We start from the raw sequence: 26999 nt of genomic DNA on the forward strand, positions 1-26999 counted from the left end.
TTGCATAATAGCAATATTATTGGAGACTTGTTTGGTGGAATTTATGCAACCCGTTTAGCTAATTTTCTTGAGATACCCATACAAGAGAATGATATTGAATTGCCTCATCAGTTTGTTGGGAGGAACGATCAGTTCCTCCAGTATCGACTAATCTTTGACAGACAGCACACCGTCCATGTGTTCTCTCCCTGCTTTCTTTGACTTTCAGAGAAAAGGGAGATATGTTATAACCAGGGAGGAGGCGAACGAGTACGAGAGGAGGACGGAGGCAGCCCGCCTCCAAGCTGCAGCTCGTGAGGCAATAGCTGCTGCATCCTAGTATGACCCCAGTTACAACTTCGGATTTCCACCAGGCCAGCCGTGGCCATAGACCAACTTAGGCCAAAAGCCTAAGCTTGGGGGAGTACGTATTTCTCACTGACATTACATTCATGTTCACACACTCATGCCAGTTGTCGGTGCTCATACTTTTTCATTGTATTATCCATGCTAGTTTATTTTCTTTTCTGGCATTCTTCTTGTGTGTTTGAAAACCCTGAAGACAAAAATTAGTTGTAGCTTTTAGCTAGTTTACTTTCCATGCCTGTAGTAGTAACTAAAAAAAGAAAACCCCAAAAGATTTCTCGTTCTTCTGTTGCTTGTTGGGAGCTTTCCCATGTAAATAGTTTTGTTTCTTTTCTTTTCTTTGGGGGTCAAGAGGAGAAGACCATAATGAAAATGTTGAGTGGCTCTCATATGCATTATTGCTGATCTAACAAAGAGCCTGTATTACCTTGTCTTCTCCCATGTATTGAATGCTTACAGATTCCAGCTTAGTCCAATGCACGTGCACTATTATTATTATCCACACTATTCGGTTTTGCAAGTGAAAGGCAATAATGGCGATATATGATGAACTGATTGAGATGAGAAAAGGTGGTATGAACTTGACCTCTATTGTTTTTGTAAATATGATTAGTTCATCATTCCTGATTCAGCCTATTATGAATGAAGCATGTTTGCAATGACAATTAGATATTATAGTTTCTCATGCCATGCTTAATTTGCTAGGAGTTTATAATGGTTTACCTTGCGTGCCAACATGCTATTAAAATGGTTGTGATGTGGTATGATAGGGTGGTATCCTCCTTTGAACGATTCGAGTGGCTTGACTTGGCATATGTTCATGCATGTAGTTGAAACAAAACCAACATAGCCTCCACGAAATTTATGTTCATGGTGAATTATATCCTACTCACGCTTGCATTCAGTGTTGATTAATTTTAATGCATGTTCATGACTGTTGTCGCTCTCTAGCTGGTCGCTTCCCAGTCTCTTTCTAGCCTTCACTTGTACTAAGCGGAAATAATGCTTGTGCATACAATTCCATAAACCCCAAAGTTATTCCATATGAGTCCACCATACCTTCCTATATGCGGTATCTACCTGCCATTCCAAGTAAATTTTTATGTGCCAAACTCTAAACCTTCAAATAAAAATTTTGTTTTGTATGCTCGAATAGCTCATGTATCAACTAGGGCTGTCTATATCTTCCATGCTAGGCGGGTTATTCTCAAGAGGAGTGGACTTCGCTCCTCACTCACGAGAAAATGGCTGGTCACCGAGATGGCCAGTCCCATGCTCAAATCAAATCAAAATAATTGCAAACAAAACTCCCCCAGGATTGTTGTTAGTTGGAGGCACCCGTTGTTTCAGGCAAGCCATGGATTGATGCTTGTTGGTGGTGGGGGAGTATAAACTTTACAATTCTGCTTTGGAACCGCCTATAATGTGTGTAGCATGGAAGATATCGATATCTCTCGGTTGTTATGTTGACAATGAAAGTATACCACTGAAAATATTATTCATCTCTATTTCAAAACCGAGCACTGGCACCTCTACAAATCCCTGCGAAGGGCCTATCTATTTACTTTTATGTTGAGTCATCATCCTCTTATTAAAAAGCACCAGTTGGAGAGCACCACTGTCATTTGCATGTATTGTTGTTACTTTACATTGGGTATGACTTGACTAGATCTCTTTTACCATGAATTACAATTTCCAGTCGGCCCTTGATCTTCAGGGGCGCTCTGCATTTATGTTTTGCGGTCTCAGAAAGGGTTAGCGAGATACCATCTTGTTATATCATATTATGATTGTTTTGAGAAAGTGTTGTCATCCGAGATCTACTATTATTGCTTGCTAGTTTATTATGTCATTGATATGAGTAAACATGAGACCTAAGTGTTATTATGGATATGGTTAGGTCATAATCTTTGCTGAAAACTTGAATGCTGGCTTTACATATGTACAACAAGAGCAAACAGAGTTTGTAAAAGTTTTTCTTTATCACTTTCAGTTTGTCAACGGAATTGCTTGAGGACAAGCAAAGGTTTATGCTTGGGGGAGTTGATATGTCTCCAACATATCTACTTTTCCAAAAACTTTTGGCCTTGTTTTGACTCTAACTTGCATGATTTGAATGGAACTAACCCGAACTGGTGCTGTTTTTAGCAGAATTGCCATGGTGTTATTTTTGTGCAGAAATAAAAGTTCTTGGAATGACCTGAAAATCAACGGAGAATATTTTTGGAATGTATAGAAAATACTGGAGAAAGAATCAAGGCCAGGAGGCCCACACCCTGTCCACAAGGGTGGGGGGCGTTCCTACCCCCTGGGCACGCCCGCTGCCTCGTGGGCCCCTTGGTGCTCCACCGACCTCAACTCCAACTCCATATATTCACGTTTGGGGAGAAAAACATCAGAGAGAAGGATTCATCTCGTTTTACGATACAGAGCCGCTGGCAAGCCCTAATCTATCTCGGGAGGGCTGATCTGGAGTCCGTTCGGGGCTCCGGAGAGGGGAATCCGTCGCCATCGTCATCATTGACCTTCCCTCCATCACCAATTTCATGATGCTCACCGCCGTGCATGAGTAATTCCATCGTAGGCTTGCTGGACGGTGATGGGTTGGATGAGATTTATCATGTAATCGAGTTAGTTTTGTTAGGGTTTGATCCCTAGTATCCATTATGTTCTGAGATTGATGTTGCTATGACTTTGCTATGCTTAATGCTTGTCATTAGGGCCCGAGTGCCATGATTTCAGATCTGAACCTATTATGTTTTGATGAATATATGTGAGTTCTTGATCCTATCTTGCAACTCTATAGTCACCTATTATGTGTTATGATTCGTTAACCCCGAAGTGACAATAATCGGGATACTTACCAGTGATGACCGTAGTTTGAGGAGTTCATGTATTCACTAAGTGTTAATGCTTTGGTCTGGTACTCTATTAAAAGGAGGCCTTAAAATCCCTTAGTTTCCAATAGGACCCCGCTGCCACGGGAGGGTAGGACAAAAGATGTCATGCAAGTTCTTTTCCATAAGCATGTATGACTATATTCGGAATACATGCCTACTTTACATTGATGAACTGGAGCTAGTTCTGTGTCACCCTATGTTATAACTGTTGCATGAGGAATCGCACCCGACATAATTATCCATCACTGATCCATTGCCTACGAGCTTTTCACATATTGATCTTTGCTTAGTTACTTTTCCGCTGCCACTGTTATAATCACTACAAAACTGCTACCGTTATGTTTGCCACCGTTACCATTACTATCGTATTACTTTGCTACTAAATACTTTGCTGCAGATATTAAGTTTTCCAGGTGTGGTTGAATTGAAAACTCAGCTGCTAATACTTGAGAATATTCTTTGGCTCCCCTTGTGTCGAATCAATAAATTTGTGTTGAATACTCTACCCTCGAAAACTGTTGCGATCCCCTATACTTGTGGGTCATCAATGCGGTCCGATGAGTGTTGAGGCACGCGGCGGGTATCGATATTTTCTGACCTTCACAGATGATTTGAGTAGGTATGGGTATATCTACTTAATGATACACAAGTCTGAAACATTTGAAAATTTCAAGGAATTTCAGAGTGAAGTAGAGAATCATCATAACAAGAAAATAAAGTTTCTACGATCTGATCGTGGAGGTGAATATTTGAGTTATGAGTTTGGCCTTCATTTAAAACAATGTGGAATTGTTTCACAACTCACGCCACCTGGAACATCACAGTGTAATGGTGTGTCCGAACATCATAACCATACTTTATTAGATATGGTACATTCTATGATGTCTCTTACCGATTTGCCACTATCATTTCATGGTTATGCATTAGAGACAGCCGCATTCACGTTAAATAGGGCACCGTCTTAATCCGTTGAGATGACACCGTATGAACTATGGTTTGGCAAGAAACCTAAGCTGCCGTTTCTTAAAGTGTGGAGATGCGACGCTTATGTCAAAAGGCTTCAACCTGATAAGCTCGAACCTAAATCAGAGAAGTGCATCTTCATAGGATACCCTAAGGAAACAATTGGGTACACCTTCTACCACAGGTCCGAAGGCAAGATCTTTGTTGCTAAGAATGGGTCCTTTCTAGAGAAGGAGTTTCTCTTTAAAGAAGTGAGTGGGAGGAATGTAGAACTTGATGAGGTAACTGTACCTTCTCTCAAATTGGAAAGTAGCACATCACAGAAATCTGTTCCCGTGATGCCTACACCAACTAGAGAGGAAGATAATGATAATGATTATGAAACTTCAGATCAAGTTGCTACTGACCCTCGTAGGTCAACCAGAGCACGATCCGCACCAGAGTGGTATGGTAACCCTGTCCTGGAAGTCATGTTACTAGACCATGGCAAGCCTACGAACTGTGAAGAAGCTATGATGGGCCCAGATTCCGACAGATGGCTTGAAGCCATGAAATCTATGATAGGATCCATGTATGAGAACAATGTATGGACTTTGGTAGACTTGCCCGATGATCGGCAAGCCATAGAGAATAAATGGATCTTCAAGAAGAATACTGACGCTGATGGTAATGTTACTATCTACCAAGCTTGACTTGTCGCAAAAGGTTTTCGACAAGTTCAACGGGTTGACTACGATGAGAATTTCTCACCTGTAGCGATGCTGAAGTCCGTCCGAATCATGTTAGCAATTGCCGCATTTTTTATTATGAAATCTAGCAAATGGATGTCAAAAACTGCATTCCTTAATGGATATTAAAGAAGAGTTGTATATGATGCAACCAGAAGTTTTTGTCGATCCTAAAGGTGCAAACAAAGTGTGCAAGCTCCAGCGATCCATCTATGGACTGGTGCAAGCATCTCAGAGTTGGAATATACGCTTTGATGAGGTGATCAAAGCATATGGTTTTATACAGACTCATGGTGAAGCCTGTATTTACAAGAAAGTGAGTGGGAGGTCTGTAGCATTTCTGATATTGTATGTGGATGACATATTATTGATTGGAAATGATATAGAATTTCTGAGTAGCATAAAAGGATACTTGAATAATAATTTTTCAATGAAACACCTCGGTGAAGCTACTTATATATTGGGCATCAAGATCTATAGGGATAGATCGAGACGCTTAATAGGACTTTCACACAACACATACCTTGACAAGATTTTGAATAAGTTCAAAATGGATCAGTCAAAGAAAGAGTTCTTGCCTGTGTTGAAGGTGTGAAGTCGAGTAAGACTCAAAGCCCGACCACGGCAGAAGATAGAGAGAGAATGAAAGTCATTCCCTATGCCTCAGACATAGGTTCTATAATGTATGCCATGTTGTATACCAAACCTATTGTGTACCTTGCCATAAGTTTAGCAAGGGGGTACAATACTGATCCAGGAGTAGATCACTCAACAACGGTCAAAATTATCCTTAGTTACCTCACCCACCATAGAATTTGCTATCTTGAGAGAAGCCACTACTGAAACCTATGGCCCCCGGGTCTATCTTCCATCATATTATTTTCTTATCAACTTGCTATTACTATTACCATTTATTTTAAAATCTTTATTTTCCAATCTATACAACAAAAATACCAAAAATATTTATCCTATTATCTTGTAGCGACCAGACCTCAAACAGCCTGATCTCTGTGCATCAGTGTCATCCCTGGATCGGTAATGCTAACACGCACAATACTTGAGGATTTATAACAGAGTAGCAATCACACACTTATTACATCGAATGTCTCAAAAGAGAACTTATTACAATAAATATGGCTTAAGGCCATCTAATACGATAACAGTGGAAGGCTTGGAAGATAAAGTGAGTCCATCAACTCCAACGGCATCACTGAGTGAAAGACCATGACCTAAGGCACCTTACTCGTTGTCTGAAAGGTCTGCAACATGAACGTTGCAGCCCGAAAATGGGTCAGCACATGGAATATGCTGGCAATGTAACAGAAGAGAGTAATGAACAGAATAATGCTATCACTACATGCATATATGGCTGGTGGAGGCTGTATGGTTAATATGTTTTGCGGAAAGCCAATTTTTCCCTACAACAAAGGAATAAATTTTTATTTAACTATCATGGTAGTTGTTAAACATTGAGAAGGTTCACCCAACTCAATCCCAATTAAGCATCATCATTAAACTCAATCAATTGTATTAAGAGTGATGAGATCCACATGATAATCCAAGAACTAGATACTCAAGATGTCCATAACCGGGGACACGGCTAACCATGATGAGTTCGTACACTCTGCAGAGGTTTGCACACTTTTCCCCACAAGACTCGATCTCCTCCGTTGGTTTTCTTGCACTACATGATGTTTGAGAAACGGATGACCGAGACATAGTCTTTCCGAAGAGGTCCCCTTAACTGATAGATAGGCCGGTACACCTACAATCCCCTACATCTGCTAGCCCATCATGGAAAGGTTTCCCACAACTTACTCAACTATGCCAGAGCCCATAATGGCATGTGGCTGCACACGGAAGTTTCTAGCATGAATAATCTTATGATCCCTTTGAGCCTGGGTGGCAGTCCATAGGAGAATCACACGGTACCCTGGGATTTCCAAAAATACAGGCAACACTGGGTTCCCCAGGTGCCTCAATCCACCCAGATGTGTATTAAAGTTGCCACCTTAAGTTAACCATTAATTAACAACACTCACATCTGTCATGAATACAATCAAACCCAAACAACGTCTACGAGCATAGCATAGCAATATAAGCAATGTAGAAGTAACTCCCATAGGTTTGGTAATAAATAGGACAATACGTACTACCTCATCTACTTCCCAAAACCCACATATTAATCAGATCCTAATCATGCAATTGTTTGAGGATTGATCTAATGCAATAAAACTGGGTAGTAAAGAGGTATGATCAAAGTGTTACTTGCCTTGCTGATGATCCGTGAAACCTAGAGAGTCGTAGTAGCACACTTCGCACTCCGGGTACTCTATCACAATCAAACAAGCATACAATAAGCAATCAAGCAAAGATGCACGGGTAAAACTCAAATAAGAAGATGTAACTAGAAAGTTCAACTTAAGAACTCCGGTTTGCAAAAAGAATCAAACCAAACGAAGCAACGAAACTCAAACTGCAAAAGAAACAAGATCCATTTACTATTCTGGACTAAAGTCAAATTTTACAATAGCAAAAACTTGTTTAAATTGATTAAACAGAAAGAGGGCTTCGAGACGAAACTCTAGGCTCTTGAATCGCCTGATTCTGATAAACGAGCGAAAAGATAAACTAAAACGAAAATCGGATCAGAAATCATGATCGAGAATAATCGCGAAAAATCCAAGAAAAAGAAAAACTGACGAACGGGCTAACGAACGAATGTTCGCTGTCTGCGGCTAAACGGTGAAAATCGTTCATTGAAACGAACGAACGAACGAACAGGCGTTCGCTAAATAACTAAATTGGAAAAAATGATCTAATAAAAAAACGCATCTAGGGTTTTATCGAAAAAAACTGAACCGACAAAGAAAACTGGCGGTTACGGGGAACTCCGGCGACGACGGCGGCGCGGCTCCGGCGGGTCGGCAGCGGGGCGGTAGGGCGGCGCGGCGCGGCGGCGGCGGGCTGGCGGGCGGCGGGGCTATGGTTTTGGCGAGGCGGGCGGCTTGGGCCTTGGCGGGTTCGCGGGCTCGGCTTATAAAGCCGCCCGGGCGCAGTGCCCCGGTCGGGCACGGCCCGGTTAGTCGGTTGACCTTTTTTTAAATAATTCCGCGCAGAAAAACGAAGAAAAGAAATACTAAACGGACTCTAAAAATCCTGAAATAAATTTTCCCCGCCCTCTAAGAATCTACCGGACAAGGTGAACATTTATTTGGGACTCTAATGCAATTTTGAAAACGCATATTTTTCCTAATGCAAATATGCTTCATGCTAGTGTGAATTCTTCATGTCATGACTTGCCAATTTTATGATGAATATGATGATGAGCATGTTGATTTTGCCTAGTTGTGATACTATGCTCCATAGGATATAATGTGAAAATTCTATTGGTCACATCATGTTTGACAATCCATTAACCTTGTCATATGCTATGAGTGAGATATCCCATATTGCATCATTTCAATCTCAACATAGTAACTATGCATGCCCCATTAAAATAAATCCCATTTGCACTTATGGCATAGATGACAAGATGATGTTCATTGGCTTTTGTTTTTCATGTGATAATATTGCCATGCTTCCTTTACATGATTTGTGCAATTCATCTACTATGCCATGCCATGATCACATTGTTCCAAATATGCATTGTTTTGGATGTTGTCAATATTTTCCATGTGATGTTTCCATTAATTCTCAGGATGAGACCCCCATAGTTTCCTCATACATATTAGGAGATTTTGATGCATCCCATACTTTGCATGTTCTCATAATTGCTTACACCATATGCATTCCACGCATAACAATGCTCTACATATTTCTCATGATGCATTGCCCAATTTGAGTCTCCATTATGCTATACATCACAACAAACCTATCATGATGGATGACATGTTTCTATATCACGCATCTCATTTATTTGAGCATTGGATATTTTGTGCTAACCAACACAAACACGTGCACATCATGATGGATGATGTGTACATCTACCACGCACACACAATTTTCCCTTTGTCTTTGTTTTGTGTAGGTACTCATGTATACTCGACAACCTCTCAATCCCAAGAGTTGACGAAATGAGCTCTTGAGAGCAACGACGACTTGGGATCCCGTGAACTATCCTTCCCACCGTTCTCTTCGGGCAACGACTACACACATCTCCTTTACTTGGCTCTCACACAGCTACGGGCTATTTACCATTTGCCACCTTATGCCCATTATATCGTGTTCACTTTGCATGTTGTGCCTATTTATATGTCTTTTCCATGCAATTGTGACCCTTGCTTGCATTTACCCATGATTCACCATTTTACTACTCATATGTGTATTTGCATGCTTTGTGGAGGTCCTTGTTGCTATTGCCATGTTTATCATGTGCCTCATGCTATTGTTGCTTGTTGTGTTGGGAGAGTCATGATGTCCCATTGCTATTTACATATGGCCTCTCACCAATACATTGATGATATTTTGCTCATATCTTGCCTTCATGCTTGTGATATGTCTTGTGCATTATTCATGACTACCATTTGCACACATGACATACTTGACATGATTCCTTCTAGTATGTTGCATCTTCGCACTACTAGCTTGCTTGCCTTGATTCATATGATAGCTTGCTTTGTCGCATCACCCATGTTCCATTATTACTTGCTTTCTTGGGTTTATGACGTATATGTTCATGCCTCTCACATGATATATTTTGTTCATTGTCGCTTGCCTCCAATTGTTGCATCTATGCTTATTAATCGTGGAGACTTCGACACTTTACTTGTGATGCATGCTTGCTTGTTTGAGCCTATTGTATTTGGTTGTTCTCACATCATATGCCTCCATACTATGAAATTCTCCCTTGACCTTTCCTATGATGAGCATGATGCATCCACTTGTTGGGTATTTTACCACACGAATGATTGGTTTTGCATCTCCGCTAACCTCATTTGTTTTTCCGAATGTTTGTCATTTTCTTTCATTTTGAAGGATTCACAAGGCGATACCATCATGAGACAATTTGGTCATGTGAAGGCATACACGATGTGCAACACCAACATTTGCGAGAATCTCCTAAAGGTGAACTCCTTCCCTTTGAGCCATCCTGAAATATGCATATTGGATGGGTCACTCTTTCATTGTTGTTTCCTTCTTGTTGTCTACATGATACATCTCGCAAACGGAGGAGAGAAATTGAAGATTAGCTCTATGCACCTTCACATTCAGGAGCGCTCGGAGTTACTGGAAGCACCTTCGAACCTCCACTCATGCCACGACATTGAGCATTGGTACACCAACACCTACATATTTGTTGATTGTGCTCACACATGTCATGCTCATTGGACATCTCACACACATGACAAATTTGCATCTTATGCATGGATTGACTCACATTATGATTTCCTTGTTGCATCTTGTATTCCCATGTCATCCATGAAATATGAGCTTGTGCATTTCCTTAGCAAATTTGTTGTGATATACCTTGATGGCATATTCATACATCATGAGATTATTGTCTACCATCAATTGCATGATCACATCACTTTGAGCACCAATTACCATGTTCATGCTTTTGATACACCGTCCCATTATGACATCATTTTGCACAATGGTTCCATTGATCACATTCACCACACCTTTGTGCATACTACAAATCATATTGTTCCCATGCATGCTTTGCATATTATTCTATATCATCTTGATAAGCTTCATGCGCTTTGTCACAAACAATCTTATCGAACGGACTCATTCTTCTATGATGGACACTTTGTGTGTGCTAACCATTGTATTTCCAAGTGTCCTTCGTGTTTGCTCATTTTGCATGTACCACATACCGGAGACACCTTGGAGTACTTGGATTGTGCAATGCCTTCAACTCCGTCCAATTACAAGTCTGTCCACGACAACCGTTTCCATGGTGATGAGGATCACAATCCGTGGTCGGATCTTTCCCAAGGGGGGGGGGGAGATGATGCGAAGTCCGCATCCCACGTTCATCCCCATGTACACTCCGACTACTCCCCAAGCCCCAAGAGAACATAAGAAGAGACCTCAAGTATAAGCCATCTAACATAAGGTGAACTCGCTCCTCTCTGAATCTTCACTTTCCACATGTGAGACATGGCTACTACCTCAAACATGTGTGCTATGCATGAGAAGGAACCAAGAGGAAGCCCATGGACAAGAAGGCGAGGACACCAAGCGTGAGGAACAAGAAGACGAGCTGCAAAAGAAGCTCCAGCCACCGGACGACCGGTCGGGTCCGGACGTCCAGCGCCTGAAGACCCACTGAACGACCGTCCCGGACTAGACGACCGGCAATCCCGCACCCGAGCCAAATGAGTGGACGTCCGATGCCAGGGGACGACCGGACACCTCCGGAGATCCGGCATTCCAGCGTCCGAGCCAGATCGAGCGGATGTCCGGGCGCCCGTGAGCCACCGGACGAGCGGTCCTCAGTGGACGTCCGGTACCTGTCTGCGCACAGTGTTCAGGCCCGAGGCCCATGTATCCCTCTCCCACTTACCCCTTCGTGGACCTAGACTATATATGCTCCTCCACCTCCTCCTAGTTAGGGTTAGCAAAGGATTAGCTCATATTTCGTGTGAGAGCTTTGCTCATCCACTTGGTTACCTTCTCCTCGGAGATTGCGCCTCCTACGGAGAAGATCCCCCAAGCGGATTCAAGACCCCTTTATGGGAAGAACCTCAAGACCTCCTTTCGGAGAAGACCAGCTACCTTTGTATCGTCCCTAGTTGATCGTGGATCTTGTATCTTCCTTTGTGTTCATGGATCTAGCGCATGTGTGATCATACTTGTTGGTTTGAGTGTTCTATTGTGTTTTCCATGTGTTTTCCCTCGTTTCCCTCCTCGTGCTCTTTGTGTTCATCGCAGGATCCGCTCCTTTCATGAAAGATCGGCCGGTTAGGGTTCCTACCCTACATCAGGTAAGCTCATCTAGCATGTCATCTAAGCGTGGAATGGGGTAGCCATATCTAACCATGATAGCAGTGATAGGACAACAATCAGAACACATGTGATATGTACCATCTTTATTGGGAACAAGAATTACCGGGACGGCACATGGGCTCAAGCTTTCTCGTACGTGGCCGTTGTCAATGAGTTGTTATACTTTCGTTTGGATCTCCTTGGTTTCCTTGGGGTTGAAGCGATATGGTGCCTTGTTAGGGGGAGGTGCTCCGGGGATGAGGTCGATGCGGTGTTCGATGCCCTGTAGTGGAGGTAGTCCTAGAGGTAGCTCATCAGGGAAAACATCTTGGAATTCCTGCAATAGGGACGATAACACTAAGTGTAGAGGGTGAGAGGTGTTAGCTTTAGGTGCCTCGTCCTTGCACAATAGGACATAGTGCATAACACTTGATGTGTTCTCACACACTTCTCTCATCTCACTTCTGGTAGCGATTAGAAATAGGGTTTTCTTGTCACTCATCGTGGAGGCACTCAATTTGGACTTGTGGCGCTCACTCTCTTTGTGGTGGTTCTCTCTCTCTCTCACTATTTTCTCCATTATGGTTGGTAGCTTGCTTGTCGGCGACCACTTGGCTTGGATACATAGGTCGTAGCACGTACTCCTTCCCTTTCATCTTGAAGCTATAGTGATTGGTTCTCCTGTTGTGGATGACACCATGGTCAAATTGCCAAGGCCGTCCAAGCAGGAGGTGGCAAACGGACATAGGAACAACATCACACTCCAAGGTGTCTTTGGATGCTCCGATTTTGAAGGAGACTTGGACCATGTGTTCCACTTGAATTGTGCCAGGGTCTCTAAGCCATTGGACCTTGCAGGGGTAGGGATGCTTCATCTTGACCAACTGGAGCTTGGAGCATTGTTCTTCACTTGCCAAGTTATGGCAACTTCCTCTTTTGATGATGACCTTCACCGATCTTCCATTGATGCCCGCCTTGGTGTGGAAGATATGGCATCTTTGGTCTTCATCTTGTTGATGTTGAAGTGTCAAGACCTTGGAGACAACGAGAGCAGGGCTCCAATCTTCGTCGCAAAAGACTTGATCATCTTCATCTTCATTCACTTGCCGGTGCATAGACACATTACCAAGGCTTCCATTTCTCCTTCACTCATGGAGTCGTATGTACCATCATCGTTGAAGATCGTGGTATGCTTGTTGGTGTTGGGGAACGCAGTATGTCAAAAAATTTCCTACGATCACGCAAGATCTATCTAGGAGATGCATAGCAACAAGAGGGGAGAGTGTGTCTACGTACCCTCGTAGACCGAAAGCAGAAGCGTTTAGTAACGCGGTTGATGTAGTTGAACGTCTTCGCGATCAAACCGATCCAAGTACCGAACATACGGCACATCCGCGATCAGCACACGTTCAGCTCGGTGACGTCCCTCGAACTCTTGATCCAGTTGAGGCTGAGGGAGAGTTCCGTCAGCACGACGGCGTGGCGACGGTGATGATGAAGTTTACTGGCACAGGGCTTCGCCTAAGCACTACGACGATATGACCGAGGTGTGTAACTATGGAGGGGGGCACCACACACGGCTAAGAGAATCTTTGGTGTGCCTTTGGGGTGCCCCTCCCATGTATATAAAGGGGGAGGAGAGGTGGCTGGCCCTAGGGGGGCACGCCATGGGGGGAGTCCTACATGGACTCCCGGTCCAAGTAGGATTCGTCCCCCCCCCCCTTTCCTAGTCCAAGTAGGAGAAGAAGGGAAGTAGGAAAAGAAGAGAAGGAAGGGGGGGGCACCCCCTCCTCTTGTCCAATTCGGACTAGGAAAGGAGGGGTGCCACCTCTGGCCGGCCCTTTCTCTTCTCCACTAAGGCCCATGATGGCCCATTAACTTCCAGGGGGTTCCCGTAAGCCCCGGTACTCCGAAACTTATCCGAAATGACCCAAACCATTCTGGTGTCCTAATGTAGCCTTCCAATATATGAATATTTATGTATAGACCATTTCGAGACTCCTCGTCATGTCCGTGATCTCCTCCGGGACTCCGAACAAACATCGGTTCATCAAAATACGAAACTCATAATACAAATTGTCATCGAACGTTAAGGGTGTGGACCCTACGGGTTCCAGAACTATGTAGACTTGACCGAGACATATTCGGTAAATAACCAATAGCGGAACCTGGATGCTCATATTGGCTCCTACATATTCTACGAAGATCTTTATCGGTCAAACCGCATAACAACATATGTTGTTCCCTTTGTCATCGGTATGTTACTTGCCCGAGATTCAATCGTCGGCATCATCATACCTAGTTCAGTCTCATCACTGGCTAGTCTTGTTACTCGTTCCGTAATGCATCATCTCGTGACTAACTCATTAGTTACATTGCTTGCAAGGCTCTTAGTGATGTGCATTACCGAGAGGGCCTAGAGATACCTCTGCGATACACGGAGTGACAAATCCCAATCTCGATCTATGCCAACTCAACAAACACCATCAGAGACACCTGTAGATCATCTTTATAATCACCCAGTTACGTTGTGACGTTTGATAGCACACAAGGTGTTCCTCCGGTATTCGGGAGTTGCATAATCTCATAGTCTGAGGAACGTGTATAAGTCATGAAGAAAGCAATAGCAGAAAAACTAAATGATCATTATGCTAAGCTAACAAATGGGTCTTGTCCATCACATCATTCTCTAATGATGTGATCCCGTTCATCAAATTAAAACACATGTCTATGGCTAGGAAACTTAACCATCTTTGATTAACGAGCTAGTCAAGTAGAGGCATACTAGGGACACTCTATTTGTCTATGTATCCACACATGTACTAAGTTTCCGGTTAATACAATTCTAGCATGAATAATAAACATTTATCATGATATAAGGAAATATAAATAACAACTTTATTATTGCCTCTAGGGCATATATCCTTCAGTTGGTACACTTGAAGGACTTGTGGCCTCGGCCGCCGCATGTGAAGCATTTGATGGAATTTTTCTTGATGGTCTCATCTATTGGAGTTGTAGATGATGAAGCTCTCGGCTTGAAGTTGCTTGTATTAGGAAGATGACTTGAGGTTGCCTATGTTTTCTTGTAACTTGACTTGTCGTCGTTCCTTGTAGAAGGTTTGGTTGAGGTAGAAGGTGTTGTAGTCGTTGAAGCTTGATTGTATGAGCCATAAGTCTTGGAACAGTACTTGGCATACTTGAAGTCATCTTGCACTTGTCGCTCCGCTTTTGTAGCTTGATTTACTAGCTCGATGAGGTTTGAGTATGGTTAGTAGTCAGTGATTTTCTTGATTGGGTGATTGAGTCCATTCAAGAAGCATGCCATTGTTTGCTCATCATCTTCCATGATATTAGCTCGCATCATGGTGATCTCGATGTCCTTGTAGTACTCATCAAAGGTCTTTGTTCCTTGCTTGAGGAGTTGTAGTCACTTGAAGAGGTCGCGGTTATAGTATGTTGGCACGAAGCGCGGTCTCATGACATCCTTCATTTGATCTCATGTTGTGATTGGTGGTTCACCTCTTGCTTCTTGACGCTCAATGACTTGCTCCCACCAAATGACGACATAGTCTTGGAACTCAAGGGATTCCATGGTGATCTTCTTCTATTCCTCATAGTTGTGCACATGAAAGATCTTGTCAACCTTCAATGCCCATCAAAGGTACTCTTCAGGATCATTGCTTCCGGTGAACTTGGGCATGGTGAACTTGAGTTTTCCATAGCATTTCTCTTCATTGTGTTCGGGTCGAGGGCGGTGATTTCCTTGACGAGGAGGATTGTCTCCCTCAATTTGCTCTTGGCATGGAGGATTCCCATTGTCTTGTTGCTCTTGGCGAACTTGTGGTTCTTGTCGAGCTTGTGGAGCTTGTCGGTGCAATCGTTCTTGATAGTTCCTCTCTTTAACTTCGTTGCGAAGTGCTTCTTCTTGCTCGCGAGTATGTCAGTTGTGTGCAGCTACAATACGATTTGTGTCTCGGAGGGCATGTTGCGCCTCAAGTGCTCGAGCTTCTCACCGTTGTTGTTGTTGTTGACGAAGAGCTTCGATGTCTTGCTCGTCTTGGTGTTGGCGTGCTCACTCTTCCTCTTGTCGGCGTAGGTGTTGCCGTTCTTGTCATTGCACAAAGGTAGCTTGATTTTTAAGATGTCGATGTTCTTTCACTAGAAGTTGCTCTTGAGGATCTATGTCGTGTAGAGGATTGAGGTTTGCTTGACGGTCTTGGCGCGCAGCTCGACGTAGAGTGTTCGATGTCGGTGTAGTTGAGTAGGATATGGTGTCGTCGGAGTGTCGACTCGAGCGGCCCCGTGTTGAATATGACAAAGTGGTAGAAGAGCGGTTGACCAACAAGGCACGAATCTTGTCCATTCTTGTGTTGTTCCTTTTTTTGTTCGTTCAGCTTGTTGTCGAAGTAGCCTATTGTACGTTGCTCGGAATGTCGCAAATCAGTTGCGAGACACTAAAGTCAAACTGAGACTACTCTTTTTCATGTAAATAATAATCCTCACCTCATGGGCAATTTGGATTTCCAGAAATAACAAGATCTTTGAGCATATTCAATCTACCTTCCAAGGATGGAAACAAATTTACATGCTGGAGATGAAGTTACTCACTCACATAATCAGGCCAAAGTATGTGGACCATTTCTTGGCATGGCTACAACTCCAAGGACAGTCTTTAAGGCAAATCATGCCTCCGTTGTAACCTTTTTTAGCTATTTTTGTTTCTTTTTCTCTTTCTTTCTTTCTTTCTTTCTTTTTTTAGTGTTTAGGTTATTAGCTCTCTTCTTTTTAGAGGGATTCCCTCAAGCCCTACTTTCCTTTTTGTTTCAGGACTACTTGGGACCTTGCTCTTTTTATTTATAAAAAAAGCAGTGGGGTGTTTACCCTATAGTTTAGTCAAAAAAAGTCAGTGGAGAGATTGTCGATGCGGTCGCTCAATGCTTGTTGTTATTGATGCAATGCTCTTTGTGCGCCAAAGAGGTGGTTCTTGGTGATGAAAGTATTCGGGTCCTCGTCTTGCTCAATGAAGAGTGTGTTTGTAGAAGTAGTTGGCCTATCCATCATTTCAAGTAAAATGTGTGTGTGGAAGAAAGGAAGAACAATACCAAATGTACCTTGACCGATGTTGAGAATGGATCAAAGATCAGTCTATGGTGTAACAAGGAAATATCACAATTGGTATCGTATCTTGCCAATCTCTCACACCTACACAAATAAAGCCGTTGGTGTAGCTTGGTTAGGATGGCGGCACAAAATTTGATGTGAATGTTAGCAAGACCCAATAATGTTAAAAAAGATTCGTAAATTTGAAAATGTAACAAGTAGACCAATAGCAAGATATGGTACACGGAAGAGCATAAAGAGTGATACAAAATGTGATACAAAATCCATGAACATAAATAGTGATACAAGATTCAAACACAACAAAGGACGATACAAAATGTCTTCTCCGTGAGGAGGTCTTGAGGGGTCATCTCGTGAAGGGGTCTTCAATCCACTTGGGGGGATCTTCTCCGTAGAGGTCATGGACTTCGATGAGAAGGTATCACGTGGATGAGAAAAGCTCTTTCTCTCAAGTGAGCTAATCCTTTGCTAACCCTAGAAAGAGAGAGGAGCAGGAGTATATATAGTCTAAGCGGGCGAAGGGGTACATGGGCCTCGGCCCAACAGGCTGTCAACACACACACATTGGACGTCCGACATCTATCGGTCGTCCGGTGGCTCGCGAGGGTCCAGACGTCCAGTACTTGTCGGAAGTCTGATGTTTTGGCTCGAGATGGTCGGCGTCGGATTTCCGGCCAGCGTCGGATGTCCGAAAGGTCTCGGTCTTCCGTCATTTTGGCTCAGGCGCGCCTGCGTCGGATTTCCGGAGGGGGTCGGACGTCCGGTGGCTGGAGGGCGTCAGACGTCGGGTACTTATCGGTCATCCGATCGCTGGAGACTTCACCGTCTGGACTGTGGGTTGACTGGCACATGCTCCAGCCTTCGGACGTCCGACGAGGACCGGTCGTCTGGCGGCTGTCAACTTCAGGCAGCTTCTTCTCTTGGTCCTTGTACTTGGTGTCCTCGCCATCTTTTCCATTGGATGTAGTTGCTCCAAGGCTATCCTCTGAGTACCTGATCATGCATAGGGTTTTCGCTTGAGGTAGTAGCCATGTCTCACATGTAGAAAGTAGTAGTTCGGAGAGGAGCGAGTTCACCTTATCTTCGATAGCCTTTTCTCGAGCTCTTGTCATTGTTCCAAGTGGTGTCGTGGGAGACTTAGGTAGGTCCATGGGGATGACCATAGGATGCTCCGCATCAGCAGGATAGATAAGATGCAGAGTAATGCTAGACAATCAACTATCTCGCAATGCAAGTATAGTAATACTACCACCTTCCGTTATTATTTGTCGCTCAAATGGACGTATCTAGCACTATTAAGTTATAAATACATCCAATTGAGCAACAATTAATTCGATACAGAGGGAGTACATGACAACATGTACTTACATGAGCAATCGAATACTTCATAACCATTGTGTTAATTTTACATTTATCTAAGAGTAAATATAGATCTTATAATTTTGAGCAAAGGGAGGGTAAGGAAGCGAACATTTGAAGTGATGCTACATAATCAAACAGCAATGAGTGTAAGTATATTGGCAAAGGGAAAGAGGTACTGACAAGAGCAATGCATTGCCCAGTATTGTTGTGAGATCCTATGATCCTTTGAGAAAGGAGATTCATCTGAAATTAGTTTTCAAAAAAGAGAGAAGGTAAGGCACATGCAAAAATTTAGGAGTTCAAATTTTGAATTGATATCATAGACAATACTTGACGCATGGCTCTCTGCGGTTCAATAGGGGTTTGGCCAGTGGAGTAGGGGTAAAGTGTGGTACAGTTTGGCCTGTGTTTGCTGTGGCTGCTGATCTATCTGATTTAACAAGTATCACTACCTTTTCCAAATACCTAGTTTGTACTCCTTGAGGATCTACACTCACCCTCTTCCTTTTGGACATCTATTACGAAAGAACAAAATTTGACTAGAAAAACATAGTATGATGACACATGAAATAGGTACAAAAATGGATAGGTATGGCATATACTCATATATGATGCTTAAACTAAGCAGATGGTGGTGTAACAAAGTAGAAGTAATGTTGTTGGTGTTCCGGGAACGGGGGTACCTAGACTTGCCTGCCTGCGGCCCACGACGCTCCATCGACAGCCTTGTATGGCCCAACTTCAAAATCAACAACTCAAGACCCTCGCGAGGGGCCAAGCCTCTCGAGGCGGATGACACACCAAGACATCCACGAGGAGCAGTCTCTCCAGGCTGGCTCCCGAGGAGCAGATATTTCTATGCAAGGCTCACCTCACGAGGTCCAGATGACGTGAGCCATGACGACCAAGCCAAGGCAGGCGCCAACGGGCAGAGTGTACCAGTTTCCTCTTTGGTGCTAAGGAGGCAAGCGCAGGAGCGGAGTCCCAAGGAATCAACCAAAGGTTTCCATTCCCGTGCAACAAGACCAAGACCGCCAGGACGGCAGGATGGAGGTCATAGACGAGCCCACCCCGGCATCACGACCAGAGGCTTTTGCAGGCAAGGACTACTTTTGTCAGGATAGTGTGTACTAGTTTTCTCCCTTCGAATTTGGCCATCGTGGGATCCCTTCCTGCCTTCATTTGGGAAGAGGACCAAGGCCCCTATAAATAGGGTAACACCACCACCGTAGAAGGGACAGATCATTCAGATCATCCTCACACCCACCAGCTCATCGAGCACAAGAACACTCCTCCTCCTGAGGTTGTTCTCCCTCCGTACTAGTTCATCCTCAGCCCCTCGAGGCCAATCCACCATAAAGCAGGAGTAGGGTTTTACACCGCAAGGTGGCCCGAACCTAGGTAAACTGCCGTGTCTCTTTTCCATTCAGTTCTTCGAGCTAGGCGGTGAGATTAGCGAGCAGGCATACTAGGGAGGACGAGTTCTTCGCACGCACCCTAGAGTTCGAACCTCTCAAGGGTCTGCGGAACCCAAAATCCGACATTTGGCGCGCCAGGTAGCAGGTGCGTCGGAGCCTCTCTTCTTCCAGTCGGTCCGCCACTGCCCTGCAGTTCTGATGGCTGACAATCAGAGAACTCATATCGAGAACTTGGCTTCTTGGCCCGCCCGGGCAGTGCCGTCCACCCAAGAGGATCTCCACTCCGTGCTCCTGGCAGCCCGTAGGCCGCCCAACGCCGTCGGACACGGGCGGCGCGGGCCACTATACGATCTCTAGGCTACACCACGGTGATGGTGCCACACACTCGCCAGGAGTAGGCGAACATGCGAGCCGCACTCATCGTGGCGCAAGAGCTGCTGCATTGCAGGTTGGCGGAGGGCAGCCGCGATGCCCTGCTGGAGCGGGTCGCCGAGCTGCTTGATGCCGCCTCCAGGGGCGCGACGCCTTTCTGCACCCTGCTCACATCATAGATTATGGCGGGGACGCGTGCCGGACCCCGCCACGCCCGCACACCCCCGGAGCACCTGGGGGACTCCACGACGTCAACACGGCCCTCTGCGCCGCTCGTCCTACCTTGACTGTGCAGCCCCCAGGCGAGGCAAGCTCGGGCGGTCCCTCCTGGGGCCGCGCCGGGATGCTGCCCCGCGGTCATCAGAGCCTGGTGCAGAGCCTGGTGGCCCACGACGCAGGGCACCCAGGCGATGGCCCTGGCACAGCAATTTCAAACGCCTATGTGCCCCCATGATGGACTTGATGTACGCGCCGAGGGAAGGCCCCCGCCTGTTCCCCAAGCCGGGTTGGGTAATGGGGACACAAGAGGCTGAGGCTTTCCACAAGCCACCTGGAAGCTTCACCAACCCCTTCAACGACAATAGACGCTTGGTACAGCCGATATCTCAGGAGCATGATTACGCTAACCATGGACCGCAGGTGAACCAGGCCACAGCGGCAGCCAGAGACCCTAGGGCGATGGCCTCGCTCCAGGTGAGCGAAGCGCACTGGGGGCTGCATGGGGGGGGGGAGCCTGGAGCCAGAGCCTCCCCCGCGCCGCATGGAGCAAGGCTCCATGCGTAAGTAGGTCCTCTGTGGGGAAGACACCAGCGAGCCCTTCCCCCCGGCGGAGGGCCTGTGGTCGTCGCGGGCGCCGCTAGCGTCCCCCTTGCCCCTTGGTCTCGTCCTAGTTTCCGGACGCCCCAACAATGGTCGGGGGAGGTGCATGGCGGGGTCCTTGTCAGGCGACATGAAGCAAGGCCTCGTGCCTGTGAAGGTCTCTACTCGTGACAGTGTCACGTAATAATGAGTGGGGCTGTACACGCAGGGCCGGCCCTGACGTTTTGGAGGCCCTAGGGCGAACTCGATAAATGGGCCCAGTGGTCAAAGTGTTTTCGTTTTAGATTCCATACATTGATATAAAAAAGTATTGTAAAGCCATAATAAACAATGATAAAAAATTTGGGTGGATAATATTTGGTAACAATGCTGTACTTTTATGTTCTAGATCAAATATCAATAAGTTACATAGCACAACAAAAAACAAATGCCTTTAATAATCATGAGAAACGAATTTTTTTATTCAAAAATCATCAATGATAGTGTCAAGATTAATGATAGTAAATTTATCTGCTCCTTTACCGTGTTTCTTCTAACAGCAAGACAAGTGTTTTTCAGGCAACGTGTTTGCCAAAAAAAGGATCGAGGGCTGACACCTTGCTTTTATAGGAATAAAAAATACTCCAGATTGAGATTGAGGACTAAAATAATTAACACAAAAAATACCTCGGTTGTTCTGCCATTCCTTGCCCTACTGTACTAGAAGCCGGCAGCCAGTGCGATGGAGTAACTCGGTGATGATCTGCTCCATTCTCCAGCAAAAGCAAAGACAAAGTAATCACCATGGGGCCTTGCGACCTTGATCACACAAGCGTACGTATATAGTACAGGTCGCTAGCTTGGATCGGAGAAATTGAAGAGGCGATCAAGCAAACCGCCACGGCACCGCGCAATCAAGTCTTTTTGTTTTAGGATCCGGCGCCGCGCAATCACGTGAGTTGCGTATTAGGCTTTTGGGCTTCTCCTAGACATATCATATACGGGCCTCATTGGCCTTTTTATTTCGCATCAATATTGGGCCTATGTTATATGGCTATATCCTTTTATTTGTACTGGTGTCGGGGCCCCTAGTTTGGCTGGGCCCCGGGCCGTCGCCCCTGCTGCCCTGGCCCAGGGTCGGCCCTGTGTACACGCCCCAGAGTCTCCTGAGCGCCGCGCTTGGGCCTCATGGGGGCTCCCACCCACGTCCAAGTGGAAGCACCATGCTCCGCATAGGCCATCGACACTCTCCCCAATGACTATGCTCATGCTCAGTGAAAGACCTTAGCTCCACGCTGGTGAGAAGACAAGGAGACTAGCTAGGTGTCGGATGCGGCCGTTTGCTTTTGCCCCTTTTTCGTAACCCGATTCGCCGCCTTTTGGACTGAGATTTAGAGTTTCTTGTGTTTAAGAAAAAAGGAGGAGCTTTTCTTGTCTCGTTGTGATTTCTTTCTTTCTAGTTTCATGTTTTGAGAGCGAGGCTCGTGCCTTCTTCCCCTCCCCGCAAGCGCCCTGCGAGCGGGGGCTGGGGGCTAGAGCGCAACCACCGCGGGATCATTGCGCGCACACCTTGCTGTGATCTGGCAATTGGCCCATCGCGAGGTCCTCTTGGGCGGGCCAGCAGGCCCCTCAGGAGACCCAAAACCTCACGAGCCCCGAAGGGCTCGCCTCAGGAGGAAGGCACGTCTGCGACCTCAGGACCCGCTCAAGACCGACTGAACCAAGATAAGTCACAACAACAACCCACTACTAGGGAAAACCCTAGTAGTAGTGCTGCGCTACTGCTACCACGCTACAGCTAAGTTGTAACAGTAGCTGGTATGGGTAGCGCTACTAGTAAGTATTCTTAGCAGTAACGCTTCCTACATCAGCGCTACTGCTAACTATCTATAGCGCTTGTTTATATGAAGCGCTGCTGCTAAACCGGTGCTACTGCTAGGTGATTTACAGCACTACTACTAATGTTGCTGCTTTCACTGATCCACGCCCCTTTACGTATTTGTGCGGTATTTATACAGGCTCTATACAATAGTTTCATCAGATCATACTGAACATACACTATTCTCATCATATCATAGACATACAGTAGTCTCATCATACCATCATCATCATTCAACACAAATATCATCACATCTCGAAAATAGCGATAAACAAGTGCGATCATGTCAAGTCTGGAATAAGTGCAACTGCATGGTCATGGCACACACACAAGTTTCACCATCTCCATCTAAACCATGATGTAGAAGAGAAGAGCGATCAGCATGAGCAAGAGCGCGAACTACTTTTCGCTTCGCTCTGCTGTCGAACCCTCTGTGGCTAGCACCCGGGTACCTATGCACCTGGGCCTGAGCGGCTGGCCAGTGGTCCTAGACTCCTGGAACCCTCCCAATGTACATGACGTAGTAGCACTGTGCCATCTATGATCTATGTACCTACATCGCGAGTTGATGAATTGAACGATAATGTGCAACATAATGTACTTAAGAAAACAAAGCGGCATAATTAGAAAAATACAAGCAACCAATAGTAAACATAAATGATGAAGTTCCTCATACCCGAACTAATTAACTAGAGCGATCTACGCTAGTTCAGGACCATGGTTTAGTTACATCACATAGTTTCACCGTGCACAAATTCAAAGTTGTGCCATAGAAAGACAGTAGTGACACATTGTCATCAAAAATCAGTCCTCCATGTCGGCGGTCCAATCTTCATAGTCGGGGAGGAAGCACCCGAGCTTCTTGAAAGGCTTAAGGTCCAGACGCTGAGCGAGTAGCAGTGCTCAGACATCTTCCCACGTGATTGGCCCATGGGAAAACATCCCTGTTGGTTCGAGGACCTGCTTCATGATCACTTGGACAAGTTCACACTATACATGATAAAACTCAGCTCTGATTTGATGATCCTGTGTCATTCCTATGCTTGTGGCCCAGCTGACAATCTCGGCATGGTTAGTAGTAGGTGACATGCGAAGGCATTGATTATCCCTTCTGTACACAAGCAGGTGATGCATGAGGTAGAATCCATCAGCCATACTGGTGTGCGGTTGCTAGATGCAGCAGAAGTCGATCTTATGACCGAAAGCCAGCTCGCGATTCCTGTACATTTTCACCTTGATATATCCACCGGACAGGCTGAAGGTTAACAAGGAACTATCGAGAACAGTCTTTATGTGCTTGTAATCCTTTTTCCTGAGGTTCTTCGATGAGTCCAAGTACATCACATGGGAGTATTCCGGGGACAGAACAATGAGGATGGCGCCCCCCCCCACTGCGCAAACTGAGTACACCTCAAATTAGCCTCCATGCTACAAAGGAATGATTAACACTTATGAAAGGATATGTGCGGATGACTTACGTGGGATGATAAGGCAAGAGAATCACTTCCTTGTCCTTATTAGCGATCATGAATTCGCCGAGGTACTTTCTCGCATAGTCACGGTGCTCTTTGCAAACTGCCAAGAAGCTCTCGTGCATATAGAACGGGTCCGTGACGTAGATATATTTGATTTTCTCGACCCTGATGAAGTAGTTCAGATATAGCGCATACATGCGAATGAACTGGAAATCCAACTTGGTCATGTGGAACATGTCGTTGATGTAGTCAAATCACAGGATGAACTTGTTCACGGGACATCTCTCGACGTACAACTTCCCAGGAAGCACCTGAGCCGCGTAAAGTGGGTATCCTGGTTTTTCCGCGCCCAGAAGGCTTTTCTCTCTGGCCAACACATCTTCATGCAGTCTCCTTAGATCATTGTTCAGTAGGTGTTGTAGCACTTCGGCACGTAGGATCGGCTCGCCGGCGACATGGAAGCGCTTTGCACCTTGGACAGGTATTTTGTCTACCACCCGGGGCTTCAGAGGCGGCTGGCTGCTTGAAGCAGCTCTGGCGCCTTTAGGGCCTTTCTTGTCCGGTCTCCTCCTTTGCTTCTTGGCGGGTGGCGGTACTAAGCCCACCATACCTTCCCTAACCACCACCCCTAGTGTCGCCGGGCTAATCAGTGGACAGGCCTCAGGGGGTTGCTGGGTATAGGCGGCATCTGGAGGCGTCTCCTGCGAGGATCGCTTGAAGAGATACTTTTTGCATTCCTCCTTAGGATGTTCCGGCTACGGCAAATCAGGCAGCATCAAGTCATCATTTCCATGCTCATAGCCTGAGTCTTCACCGTCCTGATCCATCAATCCTCCATCATCATAGGCGGTATTAAAATACTTGTTTGGGTCATCATCATCATCAACATTTGCTTCTTTAACAATGGGGGCTACATCATCTCGCAATAATGGAGGCTCTCCCTTGTGTCATCCTCTATCACTTGCCACAACAGGTGCAGGTAATGTGGTAGGTGGGGTGGTGTTCATACCTTCTTGAGAAGGTGGCGTTGGCGTGATACTGGGTGCCTCGAGACGAAGAAGAGACTTCGGCGAAGGCAAGAACCAACTCTTGCATGCGCCAATCATCTTAGGGGTCTCGTCGTCATTGACTGGTACCGGAGGAGGCAATTCCTCGAAGCCCGCAAAGACACTGGCCACGTTAACCTTGAAGACGCAATCGGGCATCTCTCGGTTGTGGAACATCTAGTCCTTCAGCTTCATGATCGTTGCCTTTCCCATGGCCACCTTCTAGCCCTTGATGTCGTAGAGTAGGGTGCACGGGGTGTCATCGGCCTACGAAGGAGACATGTCTGCGATGTCAAACATCCGAAAGGCAACTGAAACGAAAGACTATAGACATGCTGGTGAAAAGGGTATGACGTGTAATTACCGTGAGGGCGTCGAGCTCAGCCAATGATGAAGGCCCACCGAGCATGCAAGAGATGGAGGTCGGGCTGCTATGAATAGGAGTGGGACCTTTTGCAGTTGCTTGATAAGGTGTGGTGCTTTGGTGTTCGCCGAATTGCTCCCGACAAAGCTGGGAATGGGAAAGTCCTTCGGATGTGCATTTGGATTGTTCTTCGTGAATACTCAAAGTGCCAGCATCAAGCTGACCATCGCGTCAGTGACCGCTGGACTGACGGCCTCGAGCAACTCTTCTTTGGTCTCAGCTCTGGTCTTATTCACCGCAATCACGACCTTCTTGTCGATGCTTTGCTAAGTGACGACCGACCATCTCTTCCTTCTTTCCTCTAGCTCCTCGAGATAGCACGTCTTCCACGAGGTGCCATCTTCAACGCCGTGCACACGTCCATAGGATGACGGCTTGCCCGCCGTGACCTTTTTCAGTATGTTTAGGGACCGGTTGAATGGGGTGTCCCACTTGGCCTCGCCGATGACTGTGATGACTCATTGCTTTCGGCTGCCTTTTGGTGCTGCTCTTTCTGCAAAAGGAACGTGGATGGTTTAATAATGTGAGAAAACTTGCAGTCGAATTGATTGGAAGCTAATATGATAATGTGGTAACATAACAATTACCAGAAGTCTCATGAACTCCCTCGTCTTCGGGTCCGTGTAAAAGATCTTTTTTTTCTTTGTCCCACTTGTAGCGGGCCCTGATCCAGTCATGCTCCAACGTGTTGGTGAACTCCTCCAAGGGGTCTGAGCTTCTGTGAATTTCACATTCGGCGACCTCCTTGGCCCATACGGGCCTCTTCCCCTTGTAACCACGGCTTTCGAGGTGGTAGGGAGGCATGTTCCTGGCCTGGAGCGCCTTCATTTTCTCCGACTTTGCCTTGACACTTTCTTTAGTGCAATTATCCTTGAATTTTGCAAAGTCCTCTTCCGTTATTGACGGATTGTCAGCATGAATCTTGGACCATGGTTCATTCTTCGCAATCGCTTTTGTCACCCGAACTTTCCAGGCAGACAAGTTGTTGGTGAACGTCACCATCGCTGAGGGAGTCCTGGATTAGGGGGTCTCCGGACAGCCGGACTATATCCTTTGGCCGAACTGTTGGACTATGAAGATTCAATATTGAAGACTTCGTCCCGTGTCCGGATGGAACTCTACTTGGGGTGGAAGGCAAGCTAGGCAATACGGATATGTATATCTCCTCCTTTGTAACCGACCTTGTGTAACCCTAGCCCCCTCCGGTGTCTATATAAACCGGAGGGTTT

Source organism: Triticum aestivum, chromosome 1A (genome assembly GCF_018294505.1).
Source record: "Triticum aestivum cultivar Chinese Spring chromosome 1A, IWGSC CS RefSeq v2.1, whole genome shotgun sequence".
Taxonomy (NCBI): domain Eukaryota; kingdom Viridiplantae; phylum Streptophyta; class Magnoliopsida; order Poales; family Poaceae; genus Triticum; species Triticum aestivum.